Source organism: Sorex fumeus, unplaced genomic scaffold (genome assembly GCF_029834395.1).
Source record: "Sorex fumeus unplaced genomic scaffold, SorFum_2.1 ptg000072l, whole genome shotgun sequence".
Classification (NCBI taxonomy): Eukaryota; Metazoa; Chordata; class Mammalia; order Eulipotyphla; family Soricidae; genus Sorex; species Sorex fumeus.
Window position 1 is genome coordinate 39,871,234 of NW_026606129.1, and position 15,931 is coordinate 39,887,164.

The window sequence follows — 15,931 nt, forward strand, 5'->3', positions numbered from 1 at the left end:
GGAAACAACTCATGTACCCATGAACATATAAGTGGATAAAGAAACCATGGTACATCTATGCAAATGGACTTCTACAAAGCCATTAAGAAAAATAAATTTTTATTATACATGGATGAACATGGGAGGTAGCATGCTGAGTGAAATTAGTCAGAGGGAGAGGAACAAGCATAGAAAATAGCATTCATCTGTGGGATATTTTTAAAAGAATAGTATGAGAGTAATAACCAAAGACAATAGAAAAGAGGACTAAAAGGACTGCTGCATAGTAAAAAGCTTACCACAAGTTTGAAGGGGGCTGCAACTAGGACAGAGAAGGCACCACTAATAGAATGATAGTTGGAAATGATCACTCTGGACAAGAACTGAGTGCTGAAAGGAAGGAAAGTGATATGTATGATACCCTTTTGGTAACAGTATTGCAAACCACAGTGCCTAAAAGAGGAAAAAGGGGGGAGGGGGAGGGAAGAAGGGAGGAGGGGTGGGGGGGAGAGAGAGAGAGAGAGAGAGAGAGGAAGTGTCAGCCACGGTGGGGAGGGCATACAAAAGGAAACAGGACATTGGTGGTGGGAAATGTACACTTGTTAAGGCATGGATATTGGAACATTGTATGACTGAAACCCAATCATGGACTTTGTAACTGTGTATTTCAATGAAGAGGGGAGGGGAGGGGAGGGGAGGGGAGGGGAGGGGAGAGGAGAGGGGCGTGGAGCAATAGTACAGGGTGTAGGGGGTATGCCTTACACCCAACAGACCCAAGATCGATCCCTGGTGCCCTATATGATCCCTTGACCCCACCAAGAGTGATCCCTGAGCACAGGGCCATGAATAAGGCCTGAGCACTGCCAGGTATGGCCCAAAAACCAAAAAAAGAAAAATTCATCCCTTGAGGGATTTCACACAGCAAAAATTATCTTCAAAAAAAGGGATAAAGGTGGAGGTTTCAGACATACTGACTTCAGAACTAAAAAAGGTACAATAACCAAAACTTACTACTGGCATAAAAACAAACATTCAAACTGAATATAACCAAGTCCCAAAGCAAACCCTGGGATATATGATCAAATATGGCCTGGGTTATATGACCAGATTTTCAACAAGGATCAATTACTCAAAAACAGTCTCTTCGATTCGTCAGTTATACCTCAGTAAAAAATACTTTTTTAATTAAAAAAATTAACAGGCAACTAAATCATAGATTTTAAAAGGTAAAGTTTATGCTATGCATATTTTTACCAAAATATAAAAAGGCTGGAGCGACAGCACAGCGGTAGGGTGTTTGCCTTGCATGTGGCCAATTTGGCCGACCTGAGTTTGATTCCTCCACCCCTCTCGGAGAGCCCAGCAAGCTACTGAGAGTATCTCACCCGCACGGCAAAGCCTGGCAAGCTACCCATAACATGTTCATTACAACAAACACAGTAACAAGTCTCAAAATGGAGACGTTACTGGACCCGCTTGAGCATAATCAATGAACAAGGAGAGGACAGTGTTGACAGTGTGATAAAAAGGGGGTGGGGGTAGATGGCAAAGCATGAGTTTGGTCAGGGAGGAGAACGCTGTCTCTTATTTCCCCCACTGTCCAGTTAGATAATGCTACCTGTAATGGGTAGAAGAGCTTAGCTAAAATAAAGCTGAAAGAATGAATCTCAACGTTTGGGTGAATAGGTATTATTACAAGTGAGAGAACACTATTTTCTCACAGACAGAAATTTAAAAACAAACAAACAAAACAACAAAACCAAATGCAGACACAGAACAGGCTGCTGGCAGCCAGCAGAGAAGTGAAGCCAAGGGAGGGAGAAACAGGTGACAAGGACAGAAGGTACAAAGTCCTAGCTAAGAAATAAAAGTCACAGGGCTGTAGCACACAGCAAGGTGGCTTTAATTTAAAAAAAACACTGTCAGTATATCTGAAAGGCACTAAGAAAAATAGATCGTAAAAGTTGTCCTCACAAGAAAAAAAAATTACAATTATAAATGGTGATAGACCTTAATCAGACTCACTATGGTGAACATTTTCCAATAAATAACCAATAGCAAATGAGGGCTGGAGACTGCATGACAGGCTAAGCACAGGCCTTTCATGCCAGAAGCCCCAATTTATTCCCCAGTACTGCTTGGTTCCCCCAGCACTGCCAGAAGTGAACCCCAAGCACAGAACGGGAGCAGCCAAAGCACCACAGAATATGGTGCCCCCAAAAAACAAACCTCTACTTTATTTTTTTTAATTTTTATTAGTGAGACACCATGAGGTACAGTTGTAGACTTACAAATTTTTGTGCTTGGGTTTCAATTATACAATGATCAAATACCCATCCCTCCACCAGTGCCCATTTCCCACCACCACGGATCCCAGTATCCCTCCCACACCCCATCTCCCCCATCCCACCCTGCCTCTGTGGCAGGGCATTCCCTTTTGTTCTCTCTCTCTTATTGGCAAACCTCTACTTTATACCCAAAGATGTCAGTTATACCTCAGTAAAAAATACTTTTTTAATTTAAATAATTTGAAAAACCTAACTGAACAGATAACTAAATCATACATTTTAAATGGTTAAAAAGGTAAATTTTTCGCTATGCATATTTTTACCATAATAAAAAAGGAGGGAGGGGGCAGCAGACGGTAAAGCATGAGTTTGGTAAGAGTGGAGAACACCATCTCTTACTTTCCCGACTGTCCAGGTAGACAGTGCTATCTGTAATGGGTAGAAGAGCTAAGCTGAAACTACATGTCTTTCTCTAGTCTTACAATCCTTGAGTCACTTCAAATCAAACACATTTTTATAGCAACAATATGTGTGCTTAATATCCTTATTATAAATTAGTGAAATCATTTTATAGGAAGAAAAATTCTTGGTTTTGGCTTAGGTTTGGGGAGGGGCGGGGATGTTTTGGCCCACATCTAAAGATGCTCAGGGTTACTCCTGATCACATGCAAGACAAGTGTACTCATGAAATCACTCCTGGTGGTGCTTAGGGGACCATGTGGGATGCTCAGGGTTGAACCCAGGTCGACCACATGCAAGACAAGTGCCTTACCTGCTGTACTGTTTCTCTGGCCAGGAAAAAATACTTTAAAATCCTAATATTCTAATACTACAGACTTTAACTTAGAAAAAAAAATTTTTTTTAAAGTTCTTCTAAGGGGGGGGGGGGGGGGCGGAGTGATAGCCTTGCACGTGGCTGACCTGAGTTCAATCCCCAGCATCCCATATGGTCACCCAAGCACCACCAAGAATAATTCCTGAGTGCAGAGCCAGGAGTAAACCCTGAGCATCACTGGGTGTAACCCAAAAAGAGAAAAAGAGAAAAAAGTCTCCTAAATGTTAAAAATATTTTACATAGGAAAGGGAGGCTGTACAAAGAATAACAAAGTAAACAGAAAACCTAACTTAAAATTAAGTTTCATAAACCAAAAAAGATGCACAAAAACTCACTGTAATTTTGGTTTTCTAATTAAGAAAAATGAAGATATATCAAAATCAACATAAAAACAAAGGAAAGGATGAACTGTGATTCTTCTAAAAGAAGAATCATTTACTGGAAGCCAGAGAGATACAACAGGTAAGGTGCTTGCCTTACACACTACAAACAGCTGACCCAAGTTCAATCCCTGGCACCCCATACAGTTGTCTACTCCCCATCCCCATCCCACAGGATCACCAGGAATGATCCTGAGCACAGCAAGTCAGGAAATAGCCCTGAATACTGCCAGGTATGGCTAAAAAGAAAAAAAAAAACCTAAAAAATAAATAAAAATGTTACTATTCCACTTCTAACAACACAAAACTATCTTTACAATGAGCCAACACTCCAAGACTTATCCCAACCTCTTTTCTCCAATCTCTGCTGTGTTCTAACAACACTTTTTAAAGTAGAAAATGAAATACTGGGAAAGGGAATGGAATACACTCATATGCCCCATAAAAACACTTTGATCAAAGAGGAACCACATATAAGACAATAGCCCTTATATTTTTTAGCCCATGTGCACAAGATCACATCATCTAGGTGTATTAAATACATTCTACAATTTTCACACAGCAATTAACTCACTTCGCAATGCATGGCTCAGAAAGTATGTCATGAAGTGACATACGACTGTAATATGACAACAGAAACAAATCAGACAAGAGGAATAAAGAAGGGGGAAAAAAACACTATTTCCTGGAGTCATACTCTAAAGCCAAAGAAAGAAAACCAACTGCAGTCCATCCATAAAGTCTGTAAGTGGAATTCTTCAAACAACCTTGACCATACAGGACTGCAGATTGAGTACGGAAATATGAACCTTGGTCAAAAGAGCTGAACATTAAGCTCTTTAACCGTCTGCAGACTAAGTGGGATCAGTTAAGGACTTTGAACTCTAGCATTTCACTGGCTTAGGATAGAAAACACCAAAGTTTTCATGAGAAAGCACATGGTCAAAGGCGGGAACTATGCTGGGAGACAGTGTGTCAAAATGCCAAGATTTTAAAGAGAAAACTTTAAACCCTTTAAAACTTTAGATACATGACACGGCACAGTTCTAGAGGGAGAAGAGAATGAGATCTTGGGAAGAAAGTAATTTCTCTGTACAACTTCAAAATAATCTGGCAAAGCAATAAAGTATTCTCATACCCTGGTGATTCCAGTCAAAGTGTGATGGTGTCTGAACTGCAGTGACTGAGGAGCTATTATTCAAACTGGTGGCAGATACACTATGCTATAACCATAATGATTTTCCCATGGTATAAAGCATTTGATTAACTGCTGGCCTATACTCTCTGTACTAGACAGTACAATCCAGTGCTCCTACTTGTGCACACTTTTTCCAATTTATTTTGTTAGCTCCCCTTGATTGTGGTCTTTATTTGAAAAGGAAAAATAAAGAACTGTATCCCAGGATATGCTTGCTAAGCAGATTTTGATCCGAAAGTTAACCTTAACCATCCAAAGGCAAATGTCCTTTATAAGCTCTCTCTTCTGTAGTTGCCACTTTTCCTAAACCACAAGTCTTCCTGACTTGCAGTGGGGCCAAGCAAGATTACAGCGTGTGGTAGGATCTGTCAGGCGAGCTCTGACAAGGCCTCAAAATAGCCCTGGGCACCGGCCAGGGAAACTGTCGTTCACAACTTCCACTCCATCAGCAAAGCCCTTCGGTGGTTTTCTTGGTTGTTTGCTTGTTTGATTTTACTCTCTAGTCTCATTTGAAAAGGGTAACAGGACTGGGGAAGAGGCTAGGCAACTGAGCATATGCCCTACACATAAGGACTTCACATCAGGGAAAAACACTTCAATATAATAAAACAAACAAACAAAAATAATAAAGGGATATTTCTGAAGTCTCTCCTGGTTGTGAGTGAGCTGTACACTATCAAAATGAAAAACTTAGAACCTCTTTTAATCTGCTCATAAACACTGCAGTAACGATTAAATCTACATATATTGCATTGAGAAAGTAATCTATTCATATAGTTCTCAGGTTTGCAAAGGGATGTTTAGATCTCAAACTCCAGAGATTTTTTTTTTTGGTTATAAATAGATTAGGATGTAGAAGGTAAAAGGAAGAAGAGATAAGGTGGGCTATTTATTTCCTTTGTAACTAGCAATATGGTAGCAGACAAAGGAGGGCAATAAGTTAAACTATGTATAATGTTTTTAATTTATATTGGTCATAAAATGGTAAAATAATCAACCTACTGTAAAAGACATTCCTTTAATTATTCACAATATAAATGATTTATTCATTTATATTATTAGTCAATGACAGTACCCAGTGCTCAAGCTGAAGTGTTCGAGCCCGGCAAGCTACCGAGAGTATTGGATATGCCAGACACAGTAACAACAAAATCTCCAATGGAGACGTTACTGGGCCCGCTCGAGCAAATCGATGATCAACGGGAGGGCCTTTATCCTTACTAGCACAATGAAAATTAACTGTCACTCTAGAACTGTCTTAAATTGTCTTATAAAATACAAGGCAGCAGCTTTTTAATGGAGGATAAAAAAATACAATGTAATTAAGAGCTCCTTTCACCTTCCACAGTTGAGAAAGAAAACAATTTCTATTACAAAATATAGCCCAACTGGGGGCTGGAGAGATAGCACAGCGGGTAGGGCGTTTGCCTTGCACACGGCCAACCCGGGTTCAATTCCCAGCATCCCATATGGTCCCCTGAGCACCGCCAGGGGTAATTCCTGAGTGCAGAGCCAGGAGTAACCCTGTGCACCGCCGGGTGTGACCCCAAAAAGCAAAAAAAAAAAAAAAAAAAGAATGAAAGTACAGAAATTTTCCCCTTCCCCTCAACATACATGATTACACGTTAAACAGAAAATTGGTGAGGAATACACAGGAAAAAATATCAATAGAGGTAGCTCTGATTAGGGTTGGGTAATAAAGGGGAAATAACAGGCTAGAAGTTCACTGTGGAAAGGAGACTTCCTCTTCACCATAATATAATCTTTTTACATGTTTTATCAATTTTAAAAAGTCCCCAAAACTCTACTTAAGTCATGAAGTGAGCATCTGTCCATGCTGTTCATTTCCTCCTGTTCTTAGGAACATCTACTTTTAGCTACTGTTTTCCCTATCATAAAACCAAAACAAAAGCATACATATGTAGCAAACCTCAAATTTCTCAAAGAAATAGAATTCTCCCTTTGTCTTGCTGCCAAAATTTTTTTTTAAGTAACAGAATAAGGGTCAGAGAGATAGTACTGCCGGTAAGGGGTTTGTTTGCCATGTATACAACTGACCTCAGTTGGACCCTGAGCGCCTCATATGTTCCCCTGGGTACCACCAGGGGTCACTCCTGAGCACAGAGTCAGAAATTGACCGCTGTCCATACTCAAAGGACAGCTCCCACCCACCCAATGTTAAAAAAAAAAAAAGAGGTAGTAAGCCAAATTTGGGTGGGGGTTTACCTCATGTTCAACATCTTTTTAAATCTTGACTAATTTATAGTAAGTCAAAATTTCTTGAAGTGCAGTGTACAACACAAACATAAAAATATTGCTTAAAGGTATCCCCATCTATTCACTTCAAGAAAAAAATCATAAACAAAGTTGCTTGACTTGGAGAAACATTGCTTATTAAATTCTGAGAGTTGAGTTTCGAATGATGATCACAGTGGGTATGGTAGTATGTTTTCTCAAGTAAAGAGCCACCAGTCTGGGACCGGAGAGATAGTACAGCAGGCATGGTGTTTGCCTTACACGCAGCCAACCAGGGCTCGATCCTCTAGCATCGCCATATGGTCCCCCAAGCAATACCAGGAGTGACTCCTGAGTGCAGAGCCAGAAGTAACCCCTGAGCACTGCTAGGTGTGACCCTCCAAAAATAATCTGATTTTACAAAAAAAAAAAAATCACTCTATTCACATTCACTAGAGAAAGCAATTACCCCAAAAGAAAAGCTATGAAATGCCCGTTATGTAGGTGAAATGGTGAGATATCCTAACATGAGGACAAAAAAATTTAATTTCTCTTGAATAATCCTCATCCACAATCCCAGCACTATGGCTGGGGAATGGATTATTTTCTTCTAGTCATCATCAATTCTGTCCCTTCTCACAAAAGCAATTCACAAAAAGAGCTTTCAAGAAATTGCTACTTCCCTCACATTTCTAGTAAAAATGTGTTTTGTTTTTAAAAGAGAAACTAAACTGTCAAATATATCCTATCACTTTACCAAGAAAATGCCAAAACCTAAGACAATTTCTCTTGCAAATGCTCAATCAAGACTCAGTTATGGTGCTTTTCATAAGGGATTTTCCAAAAAAAAAAAAAGTCTCTATATTCACTGCACGGAAACTGAAACTCTTAGGTCACTATTAGTTGGAGAAAAAAGTGAAAGGTCCCTTAACTCTAAATAGAAGATCTATATTTAAGGAAGTAAGTTTTTTTTAAAAAGTCCAGTAAGCAAGACCAACAGGGTAAACATCATTTGCTTTACAGCTGATTTCCAAAGGTCCTTGTAAATGAAAAACACGGCAAAATAAACTCCCAATTTTAAAAAGAAGTAGCCAGTAAGATGACTTAAAAGACTGAAGCAAATGTATTGCATGCAGGAGTCTCGCACACAGAAACCCTGATTCAATTCTCAGCAAACCACATTGTCCCTATGAGCCCACCAGGGTCATCTGAGCACAAGAGCCAGGAGTCAGCCCTGAGCACACCACTGGGTGTGACTCAAAACCAAAAGTAAAAAAAAGTCTGATTTAAAACTAATTTAAATAACAAATTACGAGTTTAATACACACTTTCTTCCATAAGAGAACTTAGAAGTCTAGCTATCTAATTCCATGTTTCTAAGAATAAACTGACAAACCAGCCAAGGACCTGCACTCACAAAACGACCATACACTTTCATTTTCAATATTAATTATGGTCATTCTCCTCTGGCACTGATTAGATTTCTACCCCACCAGACAAACTTCTCACATCTGGCCAAAAGAGGGGTGAGGGGTAGGTGGAGGTAAATCTCAAGCCACTTTTCACATAGAAAGGGGGCGGGGCCACATCCACCTGTGCTCAGGACTGACTCCTGGCTCTAAACTCAGGGCTCACTCCTGTTGATGCTCAGAGGACATACGTGTTCCTGGGAATCGAACCCGGCCAGATCTGCTGCATGCACAGCAAGCGCCCTACCCACTATACTAGCTCTTCCATCCCCCACTCAGAAACCATTCTCAATCCAAACATTCTGCAAAAGTTTAGATTTTACTGGTTACCACGTTCCACAACAAATATCCAGCTACAAATCGTACAGAGCATAACACAGTTTCTATGAGTGAAAGCGTCTGAATAGTCAGAAACACTCTACTCCAATTTTAAGATCCGAATCAATGATTCACAAAGTGAATGACCTAACTTCCTAAATGAATCACACTTTCCGAAATTCTTATTCTGTATTAGTAGAATGCTAGGTCAACATGTCTAATCTCTGGGACCGGACATACAGCACAAGGCTTAAGGGGCTTGCCTTTTTTGGCCCTGAGGTTCCATCCTCAGCACCCCAAATCCCACTAGGAGTGACCCCTGAGTACAGAGCAAGGAGAAAGTCCTGAGAACGGCTGAGTACGCCACCCCGCCCTGCACAAAAAAGCAAAACAAAACTCTACATCTCTGTACGTGTTAAACAGATGTTAGTTAACGAGGATTAATTCTGCAAGACTTTTTACACTCAGCAAATCTCAAGTCCATGCAAACTCACTCTCGTCCTGCATTCTCAAAAAAAAAAAAAAATGCACCTGTGCACAGATCCATACCTGAACAAAATATTCTCCTCAAAATACATTATGCTATCTTAAAAACTCAGAGCTGGAGACACAGAACACAGATGAAGGCACTTGCCTTGCAAGCAGCTGACTCAGGGATGCCTATGTCTCCCCACACACCCCTAGCACAGCGGTGAGAGACCCCTGAGCACAACGGTGTGACCCAATCCCCACAGACACACACAAAAAAGAATTCATTCATCTACACGCTGGTTTTCTATTTCTCTAGTTCCACTACTACATCCACAATCCCTTCCTTAGTGTGATAACAGGTTTTGTTTTGTTTTTTAAGTTACGATCACGCTGTTGTCTTTACAAATAGCCTTCAATCAATAAAAACACTCTTTTTCTGTTTGTTTGTTTTTTAACAAAAATCAAGCTTTCTCGATGTCCTGCAGAAACGCTGAGTCACTTTAAAGGAAAACTCCAAAAGGGAAAGGAGTTACAAAGAGTTCAATTTTGGAACACAACCTTCTCCTGCGTCTCTGATAGCTGCATCTCCCACGGTGGGTGAGAGAGAGAGAGAGAGAGACAGAGACAGAGACAGAGGAAGAGAGAAGACAGAGGAGTGAGAGGCAGAGAGAGAAGGGGAAGGGAGAGAAGGGGGGAGAGAGAGAAAAAAAGACAGAAGAGAGAGGAGAGAGAGAGGAGAGAGAAGGGAGAGAAAGAGAGAAGAGAGGGAGAGAGGGAGGGAGAGAGATCAGTGGAGAGGGAGAGGAAAGAGAGGGAGAGAGCGGAGTTGGGGGGGAGAGAGAGGGAGAGGGGGAGAGAGAACGAGCCAGCGCTAGAACTTTTCCCCCACCGACCGGCGCGCTTTGAGGAGCACAGTGGGTGCCCGGGGTTCGGTCGCTCTGCCCAGGGGCAGTGGGCGAGCCGGCCGGGGGCCCGAAGGCCACGGCACGACCCCACCATCTGGGGGAGGGGGGAAGACGCGACAGCCCGGCTCAGCATCAGCCCAGCGCGGCCCGGGACGCCCGGGAGTGCCCGGGCCAGGTCCTCCCCCGCGGCTAAGGGGGTGCGGGTCCCCGGGTGCGGGTCCCGGAGAGGGCGGCGCGGGGCCGGGCGGCCGAGGGCGGAGCGGACGCGGGGAGCGGGCGGCGGCGAGCGGCCCTTACCTGGTTCCCGGGCGCCGCCGGCCCGCCGCGAGCCGGGGACGGAGCGGGCGAGGGGCGTGGGTCGTGGGGCGCGGGGCGCGACTCCGGCGCCGGCCCCCCCACGAGCTCGCTCGCGCGCGGGGCTAGGGAGCGGGCAGCGCCCGGCGCCGGCCGACAATCTCGCACTCACGCCGGCGGCCCCTCCGCGCCGAGCCGGAGCAGGCAGCGGGATCCCGCCCCGGGAGCAGCCTTCGCCCGAGCGGCGAGCGGAGGCGGCGGCGGGAGGGGCGGGGCCACAAGGTCGGCGACCCGCTCACCCGGAAGTACTTGCGGCCGCGCCGGCCCCGGGGCTGGGATCCCCGAGCCGGCTACGTCGGCTCCGGGCTGGTCCCGCGCTGGAGCCGGGAGGTGGGGGGAGGGAAAAAAAAGTCCTCCCTCGCGGCTCCGCTACCCGGGGGCTGCGCGTGCTGGAAGAAGCCGCCGGTGGGGACGGAGGCCGGGGGTTCCTGGCCGCCCCGACGGGGAGCTCCAGGTTCCACTGGGCCCGCTCCGGGGGGCTAGGGAAGTGGGCCGGGGTCTCTGACCTGTGTTCGGGAAAGGAGGTGGAGTGGGTGTGGCTGGAACTCGAGGAGCCTCTTTCCAGAGTGAAAGCGTGCGGCTGGGGGATGATTTCCGCTGGGGGACCGCGGTTGGGACTCGCGTCCGCCCTGGAGCTGATGGAGGGCGGGAGAGAGTGCAGCGAGGAAGACGCTTGTCTTGCATCCCGGGAGACCCGGTTTCGGTCCCCGGCACCGCTTGCAGTACCCCAGACCGCTTCACACACCCCGCCCCCTACTCTCATCCCAGCAGAGTCTAAAGTGAGCCCTGAGCACCCACAGGTGTGGCTCCAAAAGAAAATTAGCTGGCGTCAGAGAGGTAGTACGGGGCACAAAGTGCATCCCGTGCCTGCAGTGGACCTGGAATCGATCCCAAGCACCGGCAGAGCTGACGGACAGGAGCACAGAGCCGCCAGGAGTAAGCCCTGAGCACCAATGGGTGTGGACCAAGAGGCAACTATCTATCTATTGTATATGTTATAGTCTGTTTATGTATATAACATATATACATACAGGGCTCTGACATTCATTATCATTTTTGTTTGTTTTATTTAGGGGCCACAACCAGTAAATGCTCTATGCTTATTCCTGGGTCTGCACTCAGGAGTCAGGACTGGCAGTGCTTGGGGGACCATATTGGGGTGCTGGATATCAAACCCAGTTTAGCAATATGCAGGTCAAGTGCCTTACCCGCTGTACTGTCTCTCCATTCCGGACGCGGACTTAGTACCCGTATTGCAAACCATAACACCCAAAAGGAGAGAGAGAGTGAAAGGGAATGTGCCCACAACAAAAGGGGGGAGATGGGAGGTGGCAGGAGGGATACTGGAAATATTGGTGGTGGAGAATGGGCACTGGTGATGGAGAATGGGCACAGTATGGCAGGTAGGGTGTTGCCTTGCACTGCCAACCTGGATTCAATTCCCGGCATCCCATATAGTCCCCCAAGCACCACCAGGAGTGGATCATTGTATGACTGAAACATAATCACGAAAGTTTGTAAGTCTGTAACTGTACCTCATGGTGATTCATTAAAAATTTAAAAAAAAAATTTAAGTTGGGCAGGGAGAGGGTAACCCAGTGGAGAGTTTACCTTCTGGTGTATGTGTTGGGGGTAGTTTGCTGGGTTGAAACCAACAGACCCGGCCAGGAGCACTCCAGAGGGATGAGAGATGATGTGGGCACCACCTCACCAGCAGGGAGGGGGATGCTGGAGTAGATGTCCAGGAGGAAATGCAACACTTAAGCAGCCTCTGGAGAAAAAGGCACAGCACACACTTAGACACAACTTCTTGTGTTGCAGATTCTGAATACACACCCCACCCACCCTTATTAAGAGCCTCTCTGTAAAACCACTCAAGGATGCTTCTGTGCCCCCAACCTCTCTCAGGGTACCCAGCCTTTAGGTTCAGAGGGGCAGGGTCCTGGCCCTGGGCCAGGGGATTGTGAGCAGGACTGTTGAGAATATGACCTCTGGGCTAGTGGTTTTCAACCATGTGACACCTGTGGACAACAGGGGTCAAAAATCAGTGACTGGAAACCCTGGCAAACATTGAGATTTCAAGATGCTTCTTTCCGGGCAGAGGTCTAGACAGCTGTGTGGAAACAAAAAGGACTACCACATGTGATTAAAGTAATAAGGTCTTTTCCCTGCCGACCTCCTGACAAAGAGCACTTTGGAAAAACAGTTACAGCCAATTACTGGAACCCACTGAGAGGACAGCTCAATTTTGCTTTCTATTCAGTAGCGATAGCACAGTGGTAGGGCGTTCACCTTACACGCGGCCAACATGGCCGACCCGAGTTCGATTCCTCCGCCCCTCTCGGAGAGCCTGGCAAGCTACCGAGAGTATTCGATATGCCAAACACAGTAACAACAAAAGTCTCCAATGGAGACGTTACTGGGCCCGCTCGAGCAAATCGACGATCAACGGGAGGGCCTTTACCTGTACCTTTTTACAGAATGCATATTCATTCAGGGGCTGGAGAGAAATACAGTATGGCAGGTAGGGTGTTGCCTTGCACTGCCAACCTGGATTCAATCCCCGGCATCCCATATAGTCCCCCAAGCACCACCAGGAGTGATTCCTAAGTCCAGAGCCAGGAGTGAGGCCTGCGCACCATAGTGCATGGCCCCTAAAAAAAAAAAAAAAATCACCAGCCATGATCCAGAGACTCATAAATTAATCTCAAAAGAGATCAACAGGTGGCAGAATTTCTCTCCAACTCTACGCAAGGCTGAGTGGTTCCTGGCACCCCCAAGGTTAACAGTGCCTGCCCAAACAGAGCCCCAGCAGCTGAAAACCTCCACAATCCACAATTGCCACCATGCTCCCGGCCAGACTCCGCTGCTTGAGACAAACCTCATCCAGAAATTAGAAATTAATCTGATGAAAAATTCAGATATGTGGGCTTGGGGACTGAAATCTCCAGGCTTGCAGAGTCAGGGATGGACTATCTCCTATCTCCCCACACATCTCACTGTGTTTCTGGAAGCTCCAGCGGTCACGTACATGTCCCAAAGCTGCCACCCAGTTAAAAATTTAATTCAAGCTGTATCACCTAATTTAAAAATTGTTGTACTTCCTGGAGTGACATCTCAAACTCTACAACACTGATAAAGCAGGAGTAGCACACCATATTGGGTGAGATGTAACGTAGAGGTTGAACTTGTAACAGCATTTTAGTAATCTCTCACACAAGGACTTAATGGACCCATGGTGATATATAACAATCTTCACTAACTCTTCCAAGGAAACATTTTTTGATCATCCTTTTAGCAAATTATTTATAACAAGCAATATAAAACAAGTTGTGGAGGGCCTGCTATGGGGGCAGGTTTAAGGGGTGCTTAGGAAAATTGGACGTAATGGTAGTGGGAAGGTGCAAAGGCGGTGGGATTGGTGTTGGAATATTGAATGTAAGTAAACTGATGACTTTATAAAGTTGTATCCTCTCTCTCTCTCTCTCTCTCTCACACACACACACACACACACACATTCAATCAGTACCAGGCTGGGAAGATAGCCCAAAGGACTGGAATGCTTTGCATGGTGGAGGGCTGGGTTCCATCTCCAGCACCTACAGTCTGTCAAGCTCCCAGGACTAACCTCAGCACAAGCCCAGCACTGTACTAGGAGTCATTCCTGACAACCACTGGATTTGGCCCAAAACAATAACAAAAATTGCCACTTCCCAGCTGGAGAGATAGTACAACAGGAAGGGTGCTTACTTTGCACACTGATGACCCACATTCAATCTCTGGCACCATAATAGAGTCCCCTGAGTCCCACTAAGAATAATCCCTGAGTGCAGAACCAGGAGTAACTCCTTAGCAATGCTGGGTGTGGCCCAACACCCTGCATACACACTCACAAAATTGCCACTTCCCTCTTGATTCTTTCCCTTAACGGCATGGTAAAGCAGGCAGATGGAGAGCTAGCACCATCTGTTGAGAAGTGAGTTCAGATTTTAAGATGATATCATTATCAGGTGACTTCATTCTGAATTTGATTCTTTAAAGAACTTTTTATTCGATATGTACATGTATATCTGAGTACAGCTCATTTTTTAATCAGTTCTATTTTTTTTCTACTATGGCAATAATTATCTGGTTAAAATAGACTAGTTTGGGGGGCCAAAGAGATAGTACAGAGATTAAAGAGCTTGTCCTGCACGCAGGTGATGCTGGATTCCCAGCACCTTTATGGTTCCCCAAGAACCACCAGGAATGAGCACGGGAGCAAACCTTGAACACCCCTGGGTATAGCCCAAACCAGTGCCCTTCCCACCCTCCTACAAAAAAAAAAAATCACAATAAAATACACTACTTTCTCATGATTTGACACCTTAATTACAAACTGATAGTCCATTTTGAAGCATTAAAAACATGGAAGAAAAACATTATTACACAGCCCCATACGCTATATGATTGCTTCAGAATAATAAATATCTTTTAAAATACCTATATTGGATGTTGGAGAGATAGCACAGCGAGTACGGCGTTTGCCTTGCATGCGGGCGACCTGGGTCCGATTCCCAGCATTCCATGTGGTCCCCTGAGCACTGCCAGGAGTAACTCCTGAGTGCAGAGCCAGGAGTAACCCCTGTTCATCGCCAGGTGTGACCCAAACAGCAAAAAACTAAATAAATAATAAATAAATTAAAATGCCAATTTTTCACATGCCTTCCAGTTGCATGATCAGGTGTTAATGCTACATTCCACATATGAGCAAGCATGCAACTCTTACATGCACAACATTAGCATTACCCAAATCATGCTGCCCATACCAAATGCCCATGTTTCTGCTTTAGTTAATTCTTTAAAAACCCTTGCCCCAAGATCAGATACATGACCCTCCCTTGAGAATACCTACACCTTATAGGTTGTGTACTGTTGCTTTAATATATCCTGGATTTGACTACACATAGTCCTCTCCGTGAATTCTTTCTCACTCCAAAGACAAGAGTAGAATGGGGTGGTGGAGAGGGCAGTCAAACTGACTACTTCCTTATCTCTGCAAAGGGCCAGATTTTACCTTTGTCTGCTTTGCAGCTCTCCAAACGTCAGACCATTCCCATAGAACAAATAAAACTCAGTCGTGCTACAAGGATTTACCACAAATCTCAAGAGAGCTCATGCAAAGTCTCTAAAGCTCCTTTTCCTCTACTACTCTCCAGCAACATCACTTCAGGTTAAGGCTACTCTCATTTAAAAGAGTTAAATCTCTTCCCAGCCTAAGTTCCGTGGCTTCCCTGTGATTCAGAGTGGCAGGGGTTAATTCCAAGGCTGAGCAGGTCAAGTAGACATAAGTGTGGTGTGATGGTCACCATCTAAGAATATCAGGGTATCCCAAACCAAACAGGAACTCAACTCACCAGGGTCCTCCCTGATCTTCCATGGCAACATTATTAAACTGTTCATCCTGAGAGACATATTCTTTAACCTTTCGCTGTTTCTCTTTCCATAACTAGTTTTCTA

At 44.7% G+C, this 15,931-nt stretch overlaps 1 protein-coding gene across 18 annotated transcripts in view; it reads right to left on the minus strand.

The window, feature by feature from the left end:
* Positions 1-10,637, minus strand: part of LRRFIP2 (LRR binding FLII interacting protein 2) — a 113,681-nt gene extending 103,044 nt beyond the window's left edge. For 4 of the 18 annotated variants that reach the window (XM_056129099.1, XM_056129106.1, XM_056129104.1 and 1 more), the window contains exon 1: positions 10,376-10,635. The gene's annotated coding sequence lies outside the window, so the exon portion shown is untranslated. Of the gene's footprint in view, positions 1-10,375 lie in introns of all 18 variants that reach the window. The other 14 variants (XM_056129103.1, XM_056129100.1, XM_056129102.1 and 11 more) reach the window with 11 other exon arrangements.
* Positions 10,638-15,931: the final 5,294 nt, after the last annotated feature.